Below are 23901 nucleotides of genomic sequence, written 5' to 3'. Positions count from 1 at the left end.
CGTTCTACAGTGGTCTGAGCAGCATTATAGTGAACTCACGTTCACGTCTCGGCATCCAGATTCGCCTCATGTAAATCCTATGGAACCCATCTGGATCGTTATCCGACGCCGTCGCCACGTACGCAAACCGACAGAGGTGGCGTAGTGGTTAGCACACTGGACTCGCATTAGGAAGTACGACGGTTCAATCCCGTGTACGGCCATCCTGATTTAAGTTTTCCGTGATTTCCCTAAATCGCTCCAGGCAAATGCCGGGATGGTTCCTTTGAAAGGACATGGCCGACTTCCTTCCCCATTCTTCCCTAATCCTATGAGACCGATAACCTCGCTGTTTGGTCTCTTCCCCCAAACAACCAACCAACCAACGTACGCAAATCAGTGGCCCGTTATTTACACGAATTACATGACCTGTGCGCAGATATCTAATGCCACATACCTCCACACACCTACTAACAAATCGTTGGATCACCGATACGCAGAATCAGAGATGTATTTCGTTCCGCAGACGGACAAATAGCTGTAAATCAGATGGTCATTACGCTTTGGCTCATCAGTGCATATGCAACAAGTACAACGCCGCACATTTGTTATTTATGATTACATTTGTAAGAGATTATGTATAATATTGAGAGTAGAAATATCACTAGAGGCAAAGTTTACACTCTTTGATAAATTAGTATTAGGACCATGCCTCCTGGACCACCAAAACGGTCATGTTCGACAATGTTACTGGGCACATTACGAGTTCTCACATCTCTCCAAACCCAGGATTGTGCAATATGATTGTTTTGGAGTTTCAGGCGTTATGGTGTGAGGGGACATAACGTTGTATGGGCGCACTGGCTTCAAAATTTCTGAACACTGAAAATTCAACGGTCAACGCTCGAACGCACTGAACAGCGCAGGAGGTAGACTTCTAATAACGAGAGGGTATTAAACAGGTTGTACTGGACTTCGACTTGCATCACTCCGAGCACATTTGGGATTTGTTGGAGGGACATATCGCTGCACGTCCACATACACCAACGACCGTGCAACAGTTGTCAACCTCTCTGGTGGAGGAATGGTTTGCGTTACCAGAAGATTCGCTACCAATCTTGTGGTAGGCGCGAGAGCGCATTCCATATCATCCACTGCCATCCGAGTTGATGACACGCGCTGCTGGGATTCCTGTTCCGCCTTTTGTAATATCGATGGGACCTTCATAAATCGCAGTGGCTTTAGATCATTATTGACTTTCAATAAAACCACCATTTCTGTTCGTCTCAAAGAAATGGTCCAAATGGCATTTAACTTCTGAGGTCATACACATCCATGGCCGAGGCAGGACTCGAACCTGCGACTGTAGCGGTCGCGCGGTTCCAGACTGTAGCGCCTAGAACCGCTCGACCACTCCGGCCAGCCTGTTCGTCTCGCTGCGAATTTCTTACAGTTACGTTCTGTATTATACTGTAGAAGTTCTCTCTACGTATCGTCCAAGTTTCATCGAGTTATGATAGTTGATAGCGGCACATCATGCAAAAGCTACTTACGCCTTAACTTTTTCCCACCACTGCACGATCATATTTGACTAGCCTAAATTCGAAAATCAAAGTCAGTTTCAGCTGTAATAGTCAGTTTACAATGTAGTTCCACTACAAAACAAACCCATTTCTTTGTGCAAATACAAACCGAAGTTAGCCGGCCGGGGTGGTCGAGCGGTTCTAGGCGCTACAGTCTGGAACCGCGCGACCGCTGTGGTCGCAGGTTCGAATCCTGCCTCGGGCATGGATGTATGTGATGTCCTTAGGTTAGTTAGGTGTAAGTAGTTCTAAGTTCTAGGGGACTGGTGACCTCAGAAGTTAAGTCCCATAGTTCTCAGAGCCATTTGTGAAACTGAAGTAATAAAGAGGCCGTTATTAACAAATAAACGTGGTGAGTTACTATGTAACTACGCGACTCTTACGCTGCAGAAGCTCGAAATACTTTTTTCCATCTGTAACTTTAGGATAAGGAAATTAACGAGTTTGTGCATAATGAACGAAGATAACAGATAATGGATCGCGTAACAGTTATTGGAGCTGACTCGCAAGTTACGTGATTATTTTTAAAAAATGTTGTAGACATCTAGCGGCAGAGTAAGAAAGGAAAATTCGGAAAAGTTGCAGTGAACAGTTAAGCAGTGTACGTGGATTTTGCCAGCAGTCAACAATGAGTGAACATGTTGTATAAATATGCTCTCTCGGCTCGAGTAACAGTAACTATGCAACTCCAATTAAATTTTTAACTGTTGAGTATGTGTGTAACCGCTACGACAACTGCACGTCCATTGGTAAATAAAACATAAGTAAGGCATATAGGAAGGTCATGTTCATTAGGACGTCTATCAGTTTCAAATTGTTCAAATGGCTCTGAGCACTATGGGCTTAACATCTGAGGTCATCAGTCCACTAGACTTAGAACTACTTAAGCCTAACTAACATAAGGACATCACATACATCCATCCCCGAGGCAGGATTCGAACCTGCGACCGTAGCAGCAGCGCGGTTCCGGAGTGAAGCGCCTAGAATCGCTCGGCCACAACGGCCGGCGTCTATCAGTTTCTCAAAGACTGCATTCTGTCATAGAGTACAGAGGGTCTACCGTTAGAACCTGTGTCAGTTATCGGATTTTTTTCGCATTTGATACTACTTTGTCAAATACATTCGACACAAACATAATTATAAAAAAACTACATTTTTAAAACATCGTACTTCATGTTTTACGAGCTTTATGTGCCACTTCGGTGGGCAGCATTTCGTGCTCAAGGACCATATGGTGTTGTTGCGGTCTTCAGTCTGAAGATTCGTTTAATGCAGCTCTCCATGCTACGCTATCCTGTGAAAGCATCGTATCCGAATAACTACTCCGACCCACATCCATTTGAATCTGGCGACTGTAATCATCTCCTGGGGCAACTTTCCTATGTATCTTTGGAACACCGTAAATTCTAGGAGAGACTGGTACTCTGGGAATAAGACCCTTGGCTGTGTCAGTGTCAATTCTCGAGTCCTTAATCGTGGCCTGCGTCTTTCGAATTATCTTCGCCGTAGGGTCCGCCCTTAGTTCTTTGTAGATGGGCCCCTTGAGGCCAATAGTGAATGGGATCAATTCGCCTACTTACAACTTGGCAAAGTACCTAGCCCGCAAGCTAAGATGTCTAGTTGGCAAGACGGACTCTCATGTGAAGAACTCGACACACTTTATAGAACGCCTAAAAGGAGAAACAATTTTACCTACGGACATCATGGTCAGCTTTGACCTGAAATCACTGTTCACGAACGTGCCAGTAGATGAAACCATCCACATCCTTCAGGAGCATGTCCCGCCAGACATATGCGACCTGGTTGAGTTGTGCCTGACTTCAACGTACTTCAAATGGCAAGGAAAATACTACGAGCAGACAGACGGCGTAGCAGTTGGGTCTCCCCTATCTCCGCTGGCGGCCGACATATTCATGGAAGCCTTTGAAGCAACGGCCCTAGGTTCAGCTCCTTTACGACCACGTTGCTGGTTTAGATACGTGGACGACACGTTCGCTATATGGCCTCATGGTGAAACGGAGCTACACAAGTTCCACGAATATCTGAATAGTATGCACGGGAAGATACAGTTCACGCTGGAAGTAGAAAAGAATGGTACTATCCCGTTTCTAGACGTCGAAGTGTACAGGAGAACGGAGGGCACACTGGGGCACAGAGTATATCGTAAGCCTACACATACTGACAGGTATCTGCACGCCCAATCCTACCACCACCCAGCGCAGAAGAACTCTGCCATCCGCTCTTTGGCAATCCGTGGTCAGCGCCTAAGTGATGATCAAAACATCACACCTGAGCTCAAAAGGTTACGCACAACGTTTTTAGCCAATGGCTACAGCCATAAGTCGATAAACACAGCCTTGTCGACCAACACAAGCAAGAAATATAAGCAGGAAATAGACAAACTGCAGCCAATAGTACGCTTACCGTATGTGAAAAACGTCACTGACCGAATAGGCAAACACCTTCGCCGCGCTGGAGTGCAGCCTGTCTTCTATAGTGGTCGTAGGATCCAGGACGTGCTAGGCTCCACCAAGGACAAGGTGGATGCATTACACACTGCAGGTGTTTACAAGGTGGAATGCGAATGTGGAGAGGCATACATCGGCGAGACTGGTAGGCCAATAGCAACGCGCATTCGGGAGCACGAGCGTTACATTCGTCTAGGGCAACACAATAAATCCGCAGTGGCAGAACATCACCATGACTGCGGAAAAGAAATAAAATTCAGCGAAGCCTGTGTGTTGGCCAAGCAGCCAACTATGACGAAACGCAAAATCAGAGAGGCCATCGAAATTCTCAAACACCCTAACAACATGAACAGGGTGGATGGACTCAGGCTTGCCCCATCTTGGCTGCCAGCAATCAGAGCCCAACAGACCGCACTGTCAACACGAGGCACGAGCACTACCGGCGAGTAACTGCCGCCGCGCGGCCGACGTCCAGCAGTTGGTAAACACACAGCAAACTTCTCATTCGACGGTGGCCACCAATCATGGCACATAACACAAGAGCCAATGGACAACATAGGTCACGTTCTCCCTCCACCGCAATAACCTATTAAAATAAAGTTCCCTCTCCTTCTTCCTTAAGTGACCAATAAACCAACTACCTTTTTAAAATTATGACGTAATGGCATGCGCAGTGAACACTAACAACAAAATATAAAGGACACTGCATAGCTAGAACGCACCATTAGACCCAGAAGAAGGCCGCTGCAATCGTGGCCGAAACGTTGGCTTTTCTATAGCAGTTTTTTACATTATGACGCGGTACCAAACCCAGAAAACTTTTATGTCGACTGACTCTGGCCGCGGAAGCCTACGCAATTATATCTCCTGTTCTCATTTAGCAATTTTAAGCCCCCTCCCCATTTCCCTCTAATCAGGAACAAACGATTCCTTGATGTCTCAGAATGTGTTCCTCCAACCAGTCCCTTCTTTTAGTCAAGTTATGCCACAAGTTTCTGTTCTCGCCAAATCTATTTAGTACCCGCAAATTAGTTTTGTTATCTACCTGTATAATGCTCTGCATTCTTCTTTAGCACTGAATTTTCTAAGCTTCTACTCTCGTCTTGTTTCAACTGCCTATCGTCCACTTTCCGCTTTCGTACAAGGCCACACTCCGGACAAATGCCTTCAGAAAACCTGCCTAACACTGAAATTTATATTCATTGCTAACAAAGTTCTCTTCTTCAGAAACTATTTTCTTGCCATTTCCATCCTACACTTTATATCCTGTCTACTTCGGCCGTCACAAGTTACTTTTCTGTCGAAACAACAAAACTCACCTATTATTCTTAGTGTCTCACTTTCTAATTTGATTCTCTCAGTATTACCGTATTTAATTCGACTACATTCCATTACTCTAGTTTTGCAATTTTTTTATGTTCATCTTATATTCTCCCACTAAAACACTGTCCATTCCGATCAACTGCCCTTGCAGGTCCTTTGCGGCCTGTCATAATTTAAATGTCATCGGCAAGCTGCGAAGTTTGTGTTTCTCCTCCCCGAACTTTATTTGCCTATCAAAGTTCCTGCCTGATACCTTTCACAGCTTGTTCGACATGCAGACTGAATAACAATAGCGGATAGGCTATAAGCCTGTCTCACTACCTTCTCAATCACTGCTTCTCTCTCATACCTCTTAGCTCTTATAACGGTCGTCTCGTTTCTGTTCCAGTTGTAAATAACCTTTCGCTGCCCGTATTTTACCGCTGCTGCCTTCAGAAACTTAAAGAGTCTGTTCCAGTCGACACTGCCACCAGCTTTCTCCAAATCGACAAATCCTATAAACGTGGATTTGCCTTTCCTTAACCTGTCTTCTACGATAAGTCGTAAGGTAAGTTTTGCCTCGTGTTTTCTAACATTTCTCCGAAAACTGATCTTTCCAGAGATCGGCTTCTACCACTCTGTCCATTCTTCTACAAATAATTCGTGTTAGTATTTTTAACTATTACTTGTTAAACTGATAGTTCTGTAGTAGTGACGACTTCTGCCACCTGTATTGTTTGGAATTCGAATAATTATGTTCTTCTTAAAGTCTGAGCGTATTTTCTCTGTCTCAAATATGTTGCATACGATGTGTCGAATAATTTAATCACAGGTTGCTCTATCAAGGTTATCAGCAGTTCTATGGAAATCTTGTCTACTCCATGGACCTTGTTTCGGCTTATGTCTTTCAGCAATGTGCCAAATTCTTGTCACAATGTCATATCTCCGTCTCATCTACATCCACTTCCTCTTCACTTTCTCTAATATTGCCAGCATGTTCATCTCCCTTATATAGCACCTCTATGCGTGGTACTGATTTTCCTTTTTTAGCAACTGCATATTCATGCAGTTGCTTTTGTTTTCTCCAAAGCCCTTGTAGCATTACACGATTAATCGTCTGTGTAGCCCACGAAATCCTTAAGAAATAATCTTGTGGAGATGTCCATTACAGACGGATATACCTTGCGTCACGGGGGAGTAGGAGAGTCAAAACAGGTAGTAACCCATGACGTCATTTCAAGTCGAGATTTTTTTGGTTGTAAAATCTTTGCTGAGTGATTGACACAGTATACATGTAAATCATTTCTAAATTGTATTACTTATTTATGGAGAAAAAATTTAATTAAGTACAATATGTTTTAGGATCAATAGTTAATGAGTCTTTATGAGATGGATCTAAATGTGTTTTGATATAGCAGATCGCAATGCTGCGTTATGCGTGATATTTTTTCCCTTTGAGAAGGATGATACGTTCTGAGTTGCTCGAGTACGCGGACAAGTCGTAATCGAGTGCGGGTCCCCTGTAATTTTGATGAATGGACATAGAACTGATAATTAACAACGCGGAGTTGGTTTGGAAAATATTTTAGGGAACCACGGCCAAACTTTGTTACGAACAAATCTCGCGCGGACTTTGAAATATCGGCGCGAAGTTTAAGATAGGCGGTAGGCTATCGCGTGCTATAGTCGCGTGAAGTATTAAGTGACACTGACCGTGATATACTGAAATTAACTTAATAATAATTATCAAAGAATTATCGGAAGGGATAGTAATTGTTCTTTATGCTTAAAGCAAGTGTGAGTTTATTTACTGTTTGAATACGACAGATATTAATAACGGAAAAGTCAGCTAGTTGATACGTTGCTTAGCAAGCCATAAACAGATTGTGCTAGAATTACCGGAACGATCATTTCAATCATTAGTGACCACAACACACACACCAGAAAACAAACTACTCTCGTTATGAATGACATTTGGAACAGATGAGTTTTGTTTCAGCTCCTTGGGACCAATAAGATCAATAAACTTCATCCGAAATTGAAACTTTACAAACTGTGTCGTGTTCCCTCAGTTTGATAGAACGATAGACATTATAGTCTACACTACTATTTTCCTTCTTTTTCAAAAAGAGAGCACTTACCTTTCTCTTTTAGAGCAATGTTTCTGCTTCAGTCATCAATATTCTCAAAATGGAAATAAGGGTGACACTCGCACATAGCACTACGTCATCGTGATCAACCACAAACATGTGCCCCCTTTCACACTCCCTTTTTCTGTGTTGAAAACCCTGTGATACAGCCGCGGTACGACGAAGGAAGAAGGAAGAGGAGAAAAGATTAAGAAAGGAGACAGGTGCGATAGGAGAGAAAACAGGAAAGACAAGAGAGAGAAGAAAAGGAAGAGAGGGGAGGTCACACCCTGTTTAATTTTTTTGTAAATGATGTCTGTCTTCCCTCAAGTTATACCATGCTTCTGGAGACTTGCATTTGTCCTCTAGCCATTTCTGCTTAGCTGTATTGAGCTTTCTGTCAGTCTCGTGTTCTAGGCGTTTTATTCCGTTTCGTCTGCTCCTTCATTTTTCATCAGGTAAATTCAACATTTGTTGTGATATACAACGATTTCTACCATACATTGTCTTTTTATCTATCTCATCCTCTGCTGCTTCCAGTATTTCATCTGTCAAAGCTACCAATCGCCTTCTACATTATTCCTTTCCCTTGTATCTGCATAATGCTCCCTTTGAAACTCTCACCTTACTCAGGTCCCAACTAATTAATTTCCTACCTATTTGCCAATTTTGTTATAATCAACCAATAGATCATGGTCATCTTGCACACCTGCCCATGGAAATTTCTTATAGTTCAAAATATGATTCCGAAATCTCTGTCTTGCCATTACGTAATCAGTCTGATACCTTCTAGTGTTCTAGGTATAATTTGCCAAACATTGAATAAGCGTCCTATGTATGCTACTCGTTCTGGTGGTATTGTTCATGAAAAAACTCAAGTTCATCTTTATTAATATTAGAAAGAATAATCTGTTGAAAATGCAGGTTCAAAGTAGCGATAGAAAATTAACTGATTTAATAACTGAACCCAGTGTATAGAATCATAACACCTCTCACTCTGTTAGATCGTCTAAAACCACATTATTCCTTTTTTACAGTTACTGCAAATCATTGATTAACTGTTGAAATTTGGCATGTAAGATTGTGTTTCATAAACACATGTACGTGAACGCAATTAAGTTCACCTAAACGTCACTTATTTGCATCACTTATTTGCACATAAACGATATTAATCACAGTATCTTCCCAAATGCCCCTTCTTGCTTGACCAGTAGCAACAAATTGGGATTTATGACACACGAACACTGTTTCATTTCATTTTTTGTTATTCTGGCGTGGTGAAAAGGATAGTCCACGGAACCTGTGTATGTAGTGTGTTTGGAGCTCGCCCATCAACAAAGACAAAAACTGTGCAAAGTACACACTCGCAACTTGATCCATTAAATCGCCCCCAATGACGCCAGACTTTATTTACAGTGTAAATTTTCTATTCCACTCGTTTTTACAGATCAAAATATATTATCGGTGGAGACAAGGTTTTATCTTAGTATACGCGTAGGTATTGCAGAATATGATTTTCGTTACATAAACAACTTTATGAGACTTTCATTGACAAGACTAATCTTCTTTCACATGAGGCCTTTTACCATTTCTGTACCGAATAATATAGTTTTAACTTTACAAAATTAGATTCAGATCATACCGAAAGTACCCTCCACCACACACCATTAGATAGCTTGCGGAGTATGATGTAGATGTAAATATTGCTGCGTCATCATGACATTATCATCTGTTGAACAATATATAAAAGAATTTTACGTGATATTTCTTTACATTTCAAACAGTACATTCCGTTAGGATTATCACATTGCTTTCGAGTTATGAGGTTGGATTGCGCATATTTGTTACTTATGCCTTCCCATTCGGGCTCCTCCCGCGGAAAGACGGCAAAACTGCCACAAACACCTGCAACCTAGTAAGATATCGTTTAAAATATATACTTCAAATTATTTCAGATTTTCACACATGAAATTCTAGTTTACAGTCAAGTTACTTCCTTCTGGTAAAAGGCTTTTGCTATTGGATTCTGCAAATCAAAAATTTTTGCATTTTACCTATACCACTGCTTGTATGTTCATGTCTAACAAATTTTATTTACTGGGAAGAGAAGTTTATTCTAGGATACGGTTATTTCATCGAGAACTTCATAGAATTTAAGATTTTGTTCCATCAGTGGATTTGTTGTGGCAGTAATCTACCTACATTAGGTTAGTCTCTGGTTTGATGTTCACTAAATAAACTGAGGTTGTCGGATGGAGCAGTTAGTTGTTGCATCAACCAAGAACGTCACAGGGTGGTACATCTCATGGGTTTCCAACAAAGAATGAAGTACTGATGCGCTCGCCATCCCGCATCGAATGGCCACGAAAATCACAAAATTGTATGCGGAAATTTGAAAACAAGTAAAACTATTGAATCCCGAAGGAGGAAACACTGAACCGATTGATTCCAAAATAAGTGATTACTTAGAGTTATTCGAAGTTCGGCTGGCATCTCCGTTTTCTGTCATCTGGTCACATGTTGGAGGTCACACTATAATCTCACATACAAAGCTTAAGCATATTTTCACGTTAAGAAGTTTTTTCTTCAGCGTCCTCTTGTAGTTTGGGCTAATTGCTGTGGAGCACTATTATTCCGTCTATCCTTATCTGTAGATATTTTGTCGAAAACTGTGATGTAATCGTAATGTAAAAAAATGTGCTAATGTTTCGTAAGTGAAATTATAGTGCGACAAGATGAGAAAAAATGCAGATGCCATCTAGAAACTCGAATAACTCGAAGTAACCACTTACTTACATAAAAACACGATGGAACTGTTTTATAATCTACAAAATATCGCATATCAAAACAAAACTGTATCACTCTAGATTCCAGTGAAGAAGCCTTCATGTAAACGACGAAACACGTTTGGAACTAGTAACACAGAATGCAGCAAGCATAAGGCAGTCTTTTTTTAACAGAACGAATAATTCTGTGCTTGTTGCAGATGATGACGACGCAAACAAACTTGTTTGGCAGAAATAATTAATTGTAGAAAGGAGATGAAGCTACGTTCTTTGGCTAGAACTCCTAACAATAATAACTTAGTGCCTGAAGTCGTGGAGGTTAGAGAGCAGTGGCCTATATGATTTCTTTTATAATGACTTTTGAAAAGTTTTACTTCTTGTCACCTCAGTTTCTGTCTTTTTCTCCGGTCCTTAATGTTTTTTAATGCCTCAACATTTACATTACTGACAAGCAACTTTTTGTCTTGCATATGAATTATGTTTATAACAGTCTAACGTTGGCCGCCGTGTACAACTCCACGGGATAAACACTGACTGCTGGCAAGCTGGATTTTGAATTCGCTGGCGCCACTCAGATCCAGTTCATTTACGCCTAAAACCTCTCGGACACACCGCCCGGCGGGGACTGATGACCTCAGATGTTAAGTCCCACAGTGCTAAGAGCCATTTGAACCATTTGAATGCACAATGTTTTTCATGGCATGCACAAGGATTTAGGATCGCGTCTGGAATTGTTTCCACACAAAAGCACACACACAAGAGGTATATGGCCTCGCAGGTGAAGTTACTGTCTCGAGGTAAGATATCACTTACCGCTTGCCTCATTTGCACACGTCTTCCTTTGCTTACCGCCTTGTCTTCCCCTACACTACCTAGCACTCAAATGTTCACATTCGCATTCAGCGTATATCAGTCTGCTTAATTTATATCGGACGACTGCGGCATGGTCTTCGCAGATCACCATCCCAACTCTCCCGTGATAGCAGATCATCCTGCATTTATTCGAAATTAACTCGTTACCCAACTAAGCGAAGCCATGAACTTAGAATCTACATATTAAGTTCCACTAGCACCTCTACTTCGCATTGCCCGGCTTGTAAAGCGCGTTCGCACAGGTACTGACAATTCAGAAGGCGTTACTTCCTTATTTACACTCTTTCATACTCAACCGACTGGTAACAGTCTCATTGAAACAAACAACTGGTCTGCAAATCAAATAGATAAAACAAACTGGAAAACACGGAATTATCTCTGAGCTCCAATTTTAGCCTGAAGTCTCGCTCAATTAGAATTCCTCAAAATTCATAAATTTATTGGGCACTTGCCTTACAGAATTGTTAACACTTACTTTTGCTTAGCTTCGGTTTTGAAAATGGTTCAAATGGCTCTGAGCACAATGGGACTTAACATCTGAGGTCATCACTCGCCTAGAACTTAGAACTACTTAAACCTAACTAACCTAAGGACATCACAAACATCCATGCCTGAGGCAGGATTCGAACCTGCGACCGTAGCAGTCGCGCGGTTCCGGACTGAGCAGCTTCGGTTTTAATGTCCTTTCCGCGCGTAAATGAACTTCAGTCTCTATAGTCCTCTGGAGAATTAAAATCTCTCGTCGTCCGAACAGGTCTCGGTAGACCCAACGGTATCGACCGACTGCCCTGTCATCCTCTGCCGTTGGGCGCCACTGGATGCGGATATGGAGAGCATGTGGTCAGCACACCGCTGTCCCGGCCGTTGCCAGTTTTAGTGCCCGGGGCCGGTGCTTCTCAGTCCAGTAGCTGCTCAATTGGCCTTCCAAGGGCTAAGCGCACACCGCTTGCGAACAGCGCTCGGCAGTCCTGGACGGTCACCCATCCAAGTGCTAGCCAAGCCCGACAGGGAAACAAGGGCGTGTATGCCCTGTCGGCATTAGTCGTTGTCCCTGTGGCGGAGCCAGTGCTTCACTGTGTGAATCACCTCCCCATCGTCCTCAAATCTCCACGAATGGCATTCTTTAATGGCCCAAACAAGTGGAAGTCCGATGGGGCTAGGTCAGATGCGTCATGTGTGACAGCCATGGATGGTCCCCCAGACCGCTGAAAATCGTGGAGCTCCGCCGAACCGCCTTCTGATGACCTCAGCCTCTGTGTCCAGCGACTAACTGTACTTCTCTTGACAGCAGATGCTCCATATACTTTGCACAAGCGTTTGAGAATATTCCCCACAATTTCTTTCTCTGCAGTGAGAAATTTAAACACGGCATGTTGCTTGTACCGTACATCACTTACAGACGTCATTTTGAAACTGGCCTACAGCTACGCTATCTGTCGGAAGTGACAGAAACTTGGTGCGCTCACTCAGGAAACTTCAAATATACAACTGGCCATTAAAATTGCTACACCATGAGGATGACGTGCTACAGACGCGAAATTTAACCGACAGGAAGAAGATGCTGTGATATGCAAATGATTATCTTTTCAGAGCATTCACACAAGGGTGCCGCCGGTGGCGACACGTACAACGCGCTGACATGACGAAAGTTTCCAACCGATTTCACATACACAAACAGCAGTTGACCGGCGTTGCCTGGTGAAACGTTGTTATGATGCCTCGTGTAAGGAGGAAAAATGCGTACCATCACGTTTCCGACTTTGATAAAGGTCTGATTGCAGCCTATCGCGATTGCGGTTTATCATATCGCGACATTGTTGCTCGCGTTGATCGAGATCCAGTTACTGTTAGCAGAATATGGAATCGATTGATTCAGGAGGGTAATACGGAACGCCGTGCTGGATCCCAACGGCCTCGTATCACTAGCAGTCGAGATGACAGGCATCTTATTCGCATGGTTGTAACGGATCGTGCAGCCAAGTCTTGATCCCTGAGTCAACAGATGGGGACGTTTGCAAGACAACAACCATCTGCACGAACAGTTCGACGACGTTTGCAGCAGCATGGACTATCAGCTCGGAGACCATGGCTGCGGTTACCCTTGACGCTGCATCACAGACAGGAGCGCCTGCGATGGTGTACTCAACGCCGAACCTGGGTGCACAAATGGCAAAACGTCATTTTTTCGGATGAATCCAGGTTCTGTTTACAGCATCATGATTGTCGCATTAGTATTTGGCGACATCGCGGTGAACGCACATTGGAAGCGTATATTCGTCATCGCCATACTGGCGTATCACCCAGCGTGATGGTATGTGGTGCCATTGGTTACACGTCTCGGTCACCTCTTGTTCACACTGACGGCACTTTGAACAGTGGACGTTACATTCAGATGTGTTACGACCCGTGGCTCTACCCTTCATTCGATCCCTGCGAAACCCTACATTTCAGCAGGATAATGCACGACCGCATCTTGCAGGTCCTGCACGGGTCTTTCTGGATACAGAAAATGTTCGACTGCTACCCTGGCCAGCACATTTCCAGATCTCTCACCAATTGAAAACGGCTGGTCAATGGTGGCCGACCAACTGGCTCGTCACAATACGCCAGTCACTACTCTTGATGAACTGTGGTATCGTGTTGAAGCTGCATGGGCAGCTGTACCTGTACACGCCATCCTAGCTCTGTTTGACTCAATGCCCAGGCGTATCTAGGCCGTTATTACGGTCAGAGGTGGTTGTTCTGGGTATTGATTTCTCAGGATCTATGCACCCAAACTGCGTGAAAATGTAATCACATGTCAGTTCTAGTATAATATCTTTGTCCAATTGTAGTGGGAGGCGAAATTGAAGCGTCACCCAGCCACCAGTATCAGCCCAGTTTGCAGGTGAATATAAGTTTAATTTAGTTTTTGTTTATGTATTTTTGTAATATTTTGTAATGGTTGTGATTTGCCTAAAGTTTTGTATTTTTTTTTTTTTTTTTTTTTATGTTTCATGTACGGAGAGGCCGGCGCAACGAACGGAGACAGCATCTTCGCTGCCGGGACCAGAGAGATAATTGCTGGCCACTATACGCCGCGGGTCGACAGCCAAAAAGCAACAGAAGATCCTGGAACCGAGTTGTTGCGTCGTGCTTCTAAAAATTGATAAATGAAAAATATGTAATCTTTTTGTACAACAATGATATCATAGGAAGTTTAATCTTATTGAAAATGTTAGTCCTATATTGTCAAGGCTCAGGTTCACATCTGTATGTAGGAAGATAATAAACTGGTGGATGCTATTAAAGTTGAAATACGTGTTCTGAGGATTTATTTATGAAGAATTATGCGAATGGATTTATAATATATTTGACAAGATTATGGAATTTTGACAACGTTCATCGCAACTTTGAATCTCAAAAGTTTATTCAATGTGTGAATCTAATATCGATTAAATCAAGATAACGTGTGTCAATATAATTTCTGAGGAGAAACAAACGACATCTAAAATTGAAAAAAGTTTACGAAAACCAATTGGCCCGAGTGACGTAATTCTGTACAAACGACTCAAATGATGTTTTACAGTTTCGTTCAAGAACCATTCTGAGATAATATAAAAAGAATATAAATAATTTTGAAGTGGGTTGTAACTGACGTAGGTGACGAAGTCTACACATGGTCATATGTCAAACGAAAATCATTTATAAAGAACTTACGTCGTTACACTACACCGTGGCGACCTTATAAACAGGACTTGTGTGCAACTAAGGCTCACAGGTACGAAACAAAACATCAAGAGTCCTTCGGAAGTCAACGCGAGTTTTCGTGGAGCCTTCACTAGCCAGCGGCGACTTCGCGGGTGTGAGCATCTGACGGAGCGCAGCCAAGCAGTACGGTCACGCAGTTATTCCACGAGAAGGCGCATCTGTTGGGCAGCAGCTGAACGCTGCAAACCCCGACAACCCTTTTTCTCCCTAAACTAACACGCCCAGTACGTCAGCTGCGGGGCGTTCCTCCGGCTGGTATTAGAGGTGTTGCTGAGGGCTTCGCCTGTCTACGGTGGTGCCGGGCGTGGTTGCAGTCAGTGACGTCTCCGGTGTTCGACTCAGCGTCCTGCCGTTTGCGGAAGCGGGGTCGCAGCATCTCAGCGGCTGCATCTACGGCTGTTACATCTGCAGCCCATAGCAGCACACTGATCACCGAGAACTACAAACTACAATATTAGTGTTCGGTGAGTTTGTTTCAAGTTGGAAGTGGAGTGTTGTACATAGTGTGCTTTTACAGGATGGTTGATTATAAGTCTGCGTGTGTAACTAGTTAATATCTTACAATAATGTCGGGAAGTGAAATGTCAGATGAAGAGCAATCTATGTCCGATAGGAGCATGAGATCCCTTTTTAAGGCGATCGCTAAATTAAAATAATCTAACGAGGATTTTTTAGCTGAATTAAAACAGTCCAACGAAGAATCTATTATTAGATTAAAACAGTCTAACGAAGAATCTACTGCTAGATTAAAAGAGGAACTAAAACAGGAATTAAAACAGTCTAACGAGGAATCTACTGCTAGATTAAAAGGTGAGCTAAGGAAATCTACAGACAGGTTACAGGAATATCTTAATGAAACCAGTCGAGAGTTAAGTGATAAAATAGAGGCTTCTAAAGTTGAAATGCAGGAAAAACTAGTAGGACTTAGTAATAAGATTGCTGGTAATTGTAAAAGGTTAGAAGAACATATTCAGGAATCCCGTGAGGAAAAAGTTCGCATGCGAAATGATATTACTGACTTAACCGAGAGACTAGATAATGTCAATATCTTAGTTGTAAATGAAATACAGAAAAATAACGATAAGTTACGAGATGAATTTTCTATGCAAACAGAAACTGTTCGTAGAGAATTATTAGAATCTATTAAAGAGGTCTCTACCAAACCTGTAGAGATTTCTTCAATAGATAACGTAAAATTAGAGACATTAACTCATCAAGTAGAAAAAGATCATACTGAAATAGAAAACATGAAATTTTTAATTACTGAAATATGCAGTAACCTTGAGACCTCCAAAGATAATAACATTGACGAAGGTACAGAGCGTTCACATCGTGAACACAGTGAAGAATCGATATTTGCTAACCGCGTATCCAATACAGAAATGAGAATACAGGAAATTACTAAACGGTTATCGGAATTAGATAATAATGAAAACATTTCAAGTAGTAGAAGTAATAACGTAATCAGAGACAACAGTCGCATCGTGTTTGCTAGCTCGGACGACAACAATACAAATAAAGAAATCATGGCAAGCAAATCCGACGCAACTCCGTCTCTGAAATCTAAACAAAATCCAACTATGTCTCTCGCAGAATGTTTGGATGATATAACGACAAATTCAAATGTAGCAAGTCGATTTCCTGTATTCAAACCAGGAGGCGAACTTCACCCTATAATCTTTATAAAAGCTTTTGAAACTTCATTATCTCCTAAATGGAGTAATGAAAAACGGATTCAGTTTGTAATAGGACATTTAGAAGCAGAAGCTGCGGAATGGGCAGTACTGCATAGAACTGAATTTAGGGACTGGGATGATTTTGTTAAGCAGTTTAAACAAAATTACTGGTCGAGAGGAAAACAACAACACTTAACTTTAGAGTTGTTAGACCCACCTCCTTATTCTAAACGGTGGAGAGGTTATAGGAATTATTTCGAATGGCATTTAAACCGTGCTAAATTAATTGAAGAACCAATTATTGAAAGTTACCTAATCCGAGTCCTAATTAGTGGGTTACCGTATTATGTAAAGGAAAGAAAAATGTTATTCTACGAATTATCCATCCGAACGAGAGAACGAGATCGTGTATTAGTACGATCTCATCCTAAAAGTTCGAAGATCGGTAAGGAATGTAGAAAATTCTTCTTTATCTTTGAAGGTCCATATGTTGTACATAAGATTGTACATCCCAAAGCGTTACTTCTTATGGAACCTTTATCCGGTGTAATTAAAGGATTATATAGTGTTGAACAAATGAAACCCTTCATTCCTAAATAAGTTAATATTTAGTATATGTTACATATGGAAGAGTTTTCATAGTTTATTCATGTGAAGTTTTCGTGATAGTTACGTGTTATTTTAAAGAAATAACAGAAAGCTTAAACAAGTGTTCTACAATAATCTACTGGTACTTCGAAAAGAGAAAGATAACCAAAAGGGGGATTTATATGGAAGAAATTTTGCTATTAGGTCAAAAGGAATTTTGTATATTTTAAATTTACTCGGATAGTAGGAACCAAACGGGAATGGTTAATAATTTTAGGGACCATGGGCGTCCAGAGCTATATGGCTCACGAGAACATAGCAGAGTGCCTTTAATAGAGATTTGTAATAGTGTTAATATAGAACACAACAAACGGGGCTCTCTCGCTTGTTTCTCCTAAATAAATTGCCATTACCCAACAAGGTGTCCGAAGGTAAAGAAAGCCGTGCCGAGATTCTAAAGAAAGTTTTGCTTGATTTCTTCTTGACCTCAGGCATAAATAAGGCATTAGGGAAAAGAATGACGTGAAGTAAATAGTACTATTAGTTATTGTGAGAAACTTATTAGTAATATACATTTTTGGAAAGAATAACTCTAGTAAATGAATAAAACTGAAACTAGTCTATCAAAATTTGAACGCTCTGTCCTAATGTAACAATGTGAAAGAACGTACTAAATTAGTATTTACTAGCAACTATTAAATGAAAAGGAGTAATCTCCATATATTCGGTTATGAATTACCATAATAGCACAGTTAAGAGTAAATGACAAATAGTCACAACAATATCGTAGTAAAAGGATGAAATCTATCTATGAACAAGGACTCTAGATTACGTAAAATGTGAGGAAAATGTATTAACAGTTAAATATGGTATATAGAAAAAGTTTTATTTTCGTTTAAAACCTGACAAACTGAGCTTGTGGGTGGGGTATGTAGTGGGACGCGAAATTGAAACGTCACCCAGCCACCAGTGTCAGCCCAGTTTGCAGGTGAATATAAGTTTAATTTAGTTTTTGTTTATGTATTTTTGTAATATTTTGTAATGGTTGTAAATTGCCTAAAGTTTTGTAGTTTTTTTATGTTTCATGTACGGAGAGGGCGGCGCAACGAACGGAGACAGCATCTTCGCTGCCGTGACCAGAGAGAAAATTGCTGGCCACTATATGTCGTGGGTCGACAGCCAAAGAGCAACAGAAGATCCTGGAACCGAGTTGTTGCGTCGTGCTTCTAAAAATTGATAAATGAAAAATATGTAATCTTTTTGTACAACAATGATATCATAGGAAGTTTAATCTTATTGAAAATGTTAGTCCTATATTGTCAAGGCTCAGGTTCACATCTGTATGTAGGAAGATAATAAACTGGTGGATGCTATTAAAGTTGAAATACGTGTTCTGAGGATTTATTTATGAAGAATTATGTGAATGGATTAATAATACATTTGATAAGATTATGGAATTTTGACAACGTTCATCGCAACTATGAATCTCAAAAGTTTATTCAATGTGTGAATCTAATATCGATTAAATCAAGATAACGTGTGTCAATATAATTTCTGAGGAGAAACAAACGACATCTAAAATTGAAAAAAGTTTACGAAAACCAATTGGCCCGAGTGACGTAATTCTGTACAAACGACTCAAATGATGTTTTACAGTTTCGTTCAAGAACCATTCTGAGATAATTTAAAAAGAATATAAATAATTTTGAAGTGGGTTGTAACTGACGTAGGTGACGAAGTCTACACATGGTCATATGTCAAACGAAAATCATTTATAAAGAACTTACGTCGTTACACTACACAATGAATACCCGTTTATCATCTGCATTTCTTCTTGGTGTAGCAATTTTAATGGTCAGTAGTGTAACACATACGTAACATTTAGCATTCGTAGCATTGTTTTCTGCTGAGAAAAAAAATTCGGTTCATTACTTCCTGGACTACCATCATACATAGGTAACAGGCTACATATAGTTATTTCTGTGCATATGCATTTCTAGGCTAGGCTAGAGTGTTGACTTCAATGAATTAATCTCAAGTTTTTACTCCACGCATAAGCGTGAAGCATGATATAGAAATAGTCACCTAATCTAATCTATATTGGAAGTCAACAGTCTGACTAGGGGCCAGTAATGTGATGACAAGGTTACGTAATTTAAATATTGGCGAAGAGAGATTGGTAAAAGGCCATGAGTAGGTGGACAATTCAGATCCGTTCCTTAGAATAACCACAGTTATAAATTCACCTTTTGTGTTTAAATCTAGTTGCATTAAAAAGTAATCTCGTGGATGATGAACGATAATCATCTGCGGTGTATGAACTAACTCTTCTATGTAGATACTTGATTTTCTAGGCCAACGGCCTTGCCAGAGTGGTAACAACGATTCCCCTCAGATCACCGAAGTTCAAGCAAAGAAAGTGTAGTTTAAGGTTTTATTGGAAATGTGGAAGCATGTAAGAAGTTTGATACTGGGCCACCATCACGTGTAACAAAAACGAAATTACGCGACAAATTTGGGAGGAAAAGAAGTCTGCATAATCCGTGGCAGTAAGAAACCAGTAGCGTAAGACAGGGGTCTCCAAACTTTTTAGTCAGCGGGTCACATTGACTCCTCCATGAAGTCATAAGGGCCAAGATCTACCTAGTGGGATTAAAGCATCCTAGCATTCCGTGATAACCGTAATGTAAGGCTAAAGGAAAGATGAAATCGCAAAAATCTAAGGTTGTGATAATATCTAACACTACGATTTTTATTTAATTACGCAATTTTGATTTGTGGACGTGCCTGACCGAAATTCTGGCGTATTTTACTCTGGCGAATTTCACCGACAATAAAGTATGTCACTGCACATTCTTCACGAAAGCGACTTGCAAAGTTAACGAAATCTCAAAATCATTGTTAGCAACACTATTACTGCAAGACGTAACAGAGGTAGCGTATGCCAAAGCATTGTTATTTCAAGCGGCGCAACAATAAGTTTAGTTATGTAGTCATGTAGCGAGTAGCAGAGCCAGAGCATATATTTGATAGTTCTGTTGCGTGATTTTGTCTATGTTGCGAGTGTCTCCCGAGTTTTTTAGTGTTTTAAGCGCTGTACTAGTAGGTGAGACGACGAAGTGTGGGACAATTCAAAATCTGAATTCGAAGAGACAAGGAAAATCTGAAAATCGAAATACATATAGCATGACTTGAGTATTTTTTCACTGTATTTTTAGTGGAACTATAGTGTAATTGTGAGTATTTAATTTAGTAATTAAAGTACCTTAAAAATAAATTCATTGCATTTAGTTTCATTAGTATTAAATAGCACAATTTTATTTTCAGGTTGCAGTCTTTTGTGAAGTTCTGTACAAATATGGAAAAGAAACGAAATGTTGACAGTGAATGTAGAATTATTAAAGAGCGGTGGGGACGTCTATATTTGGTGGTGGAGTCAAGCAACAAACCAATGTGTATTATTTGCAATGAAGCAATATCAGTCTTTAAAGAATACAATATAAAACATCATTATGAGACTAAGCACTCTCAGAATTACTCCAAGTTTACAGGATGCGAACATTAGAAATGTATGAGTCTCTGAAACGCCAGCTAAAAACCTAGCAGTCGCTGTTTAAGAAAGTAAATGCTGAACAACATGCAGCAACTCGTTCTAGTTTTCGTGTGGCTCATTTAGTAGCGAAACAGTGTAAGCCATTTACCGATGGTGAATTAATTAAGAACTGCATTATTGCAACAGCAGAAGAAATGTGTCCAGAAAAAGTTAATTTATTTAAAAACATAAGTTTTTCAGCAAACACTGTGGCTCAAAGAATAGATGGCATTGCACAAAATATATCAGCATAACTGCGTGACAAAAGTCAAGACTTCGACTGGTTCCCTTTGGCCGTCGATGAGTCAACAGATGTATCAGATACTGCTCAAGTACTACTTTTTATTCGAGGATTGACAAAAATTATGAAGTGTATGAAGAGCTCCTTGATGTTCACATTAATCACGGGACGACCACTGGTGCAGATATTTTTAAAGAAGTTGAAAGGGCAGTTCAGAAAAACAATCTTCAGTGGAAGAAACTAAAATGTATTACAACAGATGGTGGCAAAAACATGTGTGGTGTAACCTCCCCACAAAATTTTCTTTCTCATTTAACCTCCCCACAAAATTCCATTCACATTTAACCTCCCCACAAAATTTCGTTCCCATTTAGTGTAACCTCAAAACAGAAAATATTAACATTAATAATATTCACATTTAGTGTAATCTCAACAGAGAAATTCCTAAACCGCTCAACAGTAAAAAATATAATTAAGTGGTTCACATTCAGTGTAACAAAAAAAAAAATAAATTCAGTAACCTGATAATAATACAACGTAACTAACCTCTCAATTAAATTGTCGCTCACTTATGACTTTTCAATAACTGACTGTGAATTTAATCTGGTAAATTTTGGACGTCAGCAGTGCTGCGTCATGGCCCTGAAAGATCATTCTGAACAAAAAAGAAAAATTCTTACCTCAGTGAAGTCGCCGGATAACGCATATATATCTGCCCTTACAATAAAATTTTCTGGCACAGCCCTGTGCAATCCTGGCCGAAAGATTTGTCATTTATGAAAGGGAAACAATTGATTTTTCTTTTGCAATAATCGGGATGATCATGGATTGGAGAAATTAGTAAATTCTTTAAATTGAAATGAATGGTTGTTAAAAAATTGCTTTATATGAGAAAGATTATTATTAGGACATTTTCAAAACATTTACATGGGATTTGAGATAACATTACTACATATGCTCGAGGCTGCTTTTTACCTTATACAATAATACTCAGGCTCTGGCGTCGCTGCACTGCGACCGGACCAGCCAACACGATACACCAGAGCAGACCAGAGCAGACTGCAGACTAGCAACAACTTACTGCTACAGCTACACAGTTCCCACTGCAGTCAACACTGCTCTCTGGTCAGCAATTCTCTTGTACCTTGCATATCGCAGGCAGCACATGAGCAATACATCGAAATTACATCTGCTCGGACCTCTTACATAACCCTCCACTGAGGGGGGCAAAAATTTGGCAGCGATGGTGAGTCAATTGGACTTGAGATGAGTAACAAATTTTTCTATAATCTACTTAATTAACTAAGTCTACAGTCACAGAGTATATATATATACACTCCTGGAAATTGAAATAAGAACACCGTGAATTCATTGTCCCAGGAAGGGGAAACTTTATTGACACATTCCTGGGGTCAGATACATCACATGATCACACTGACAGAACCACAGGCACATAGACACAGGCAACAGAGCATGCACAATGTCGGCACTAGTACAGTGTATATCCACCTTTCGCAGCAATGCAGGCTGCTATTCTCCCATGGAGACGATCGTAGAGATGCTGGATGTAGTCCTGTGGAACGGCTTGCCATGCCATTTCCACCTGGCGCCTCAGTTGGACCAGCGTTCGTGCTGGACGTGCAGACCGCGTGAGACGACGCTACATCCAGTCCCAAACATGCTCAATGGGGGACAGATCCGGAGATCTTGCTGGCCAGGGTAGTTGACTTACACCTTCTAGAGCACGTTGGGTGGCACGGGATACATGCGGACGTGCATTGTCCTGTTGGAACAGCAAGTTCCCTTGCCGGTCTAGGAATGGTAGAACGATGGGTTCGATGACGGTTTGGATGTACCGTGCACTATTCAGTGTCCCCTCGACGATCACCAGTGGTGTACGGCCAGTGTAGGAGATCGCTCCCCACACCATGATGCCGGGTGTTGGCCCTGTGTGCCTCGGTCATATGCAATCCTGATTGTGGCGCTCACCTGCACGGCGCCAAACACGCATACGACCATCATTGGCACCAAGGCAGAAGCGACTCTCATCGCTGAAGACGACACGTCTCCATTCGTCCCTCCATTCACGCCTGTCGCGAAACCACAGGAGGCGAGCTGCACGATGTTGGGGCGTGAGCGGAAGACGGCCTAACGGTGTGCGGGACCGTAGCCTAGCTTCATGGAGACGGTTGCGAATGGTCCTCGCCGATACCCCAGGAGCAACAGTGTCCCTAATTTGCTGGGAAGTGGCGGTGCAGTCCCCTACGGCACTGCGTAGGATCCTACGGTCTTGGCGTGCATCCGTGCGTCGCTGCGGTCCGGTCCCAGGTCGACGGGCACGTGCACCTTCCGCCGACCACTGGCGACAACATCGATGTACTGTGGAGACCTCACGCCCCACGTGTTGAGCAATTCGGCGGTACGTCCACCCGGCCTCCCGCATGCCCACTATACGCCCTCGCTCAAAGTCCGTCAACTGCACATACGGTTCACGTCCACGCTGTCGCGGCATGCTACCAGTGTTAAAGACTGCGATGGAGCTCCGTATGCCACGGCAAACTGGCTGACACTGACGGCGGCGGTGCACAAATGCTGCGCAGCTAGCGCCATTCGACGGCCAACACTGCGGTTCCTGGTGTGTCCGCTGTGCCGTGCGTGTGATCATTGCTTGTACAGCCCTCTCGCAGTGTCCGGAGCAAGTATGGTGGGTCTGACACACCGGTGTCAATGTGTTCTTTTTTCCATTTCCAGGAGTATATATATATATATATATATATATATATATATATATATATATATATATATATATATAAAAGTGCAGAACATGAAATGAAATAGAGCGCACATGCACTGAGTACAGAACATATCAAGCAATGACAAAATGTATACGCAATGAGTACAAAACATATTTACAAATGACATAAAGTGCACACG

Source organism: Schistocerca cancellata, chromosome 8 (genome assembly GCF_023864275.1).
Source record: "Schistocerca cancellata isolate TAMUIC-IGC-003103 chromosome 8, iqSchCanc2.1, whole genome shotgun sequence".
NCBI lineage: Eukaryota > Metazoa > Arthropoda > Insecta > Orthoptera > Acrididae > Schistocerca > Schistocerca cancellata.
The sequence above is the reverse complement of the archived record's forward strand: the minus strand, read 5'-3'. Positions refer to the sequence as shown.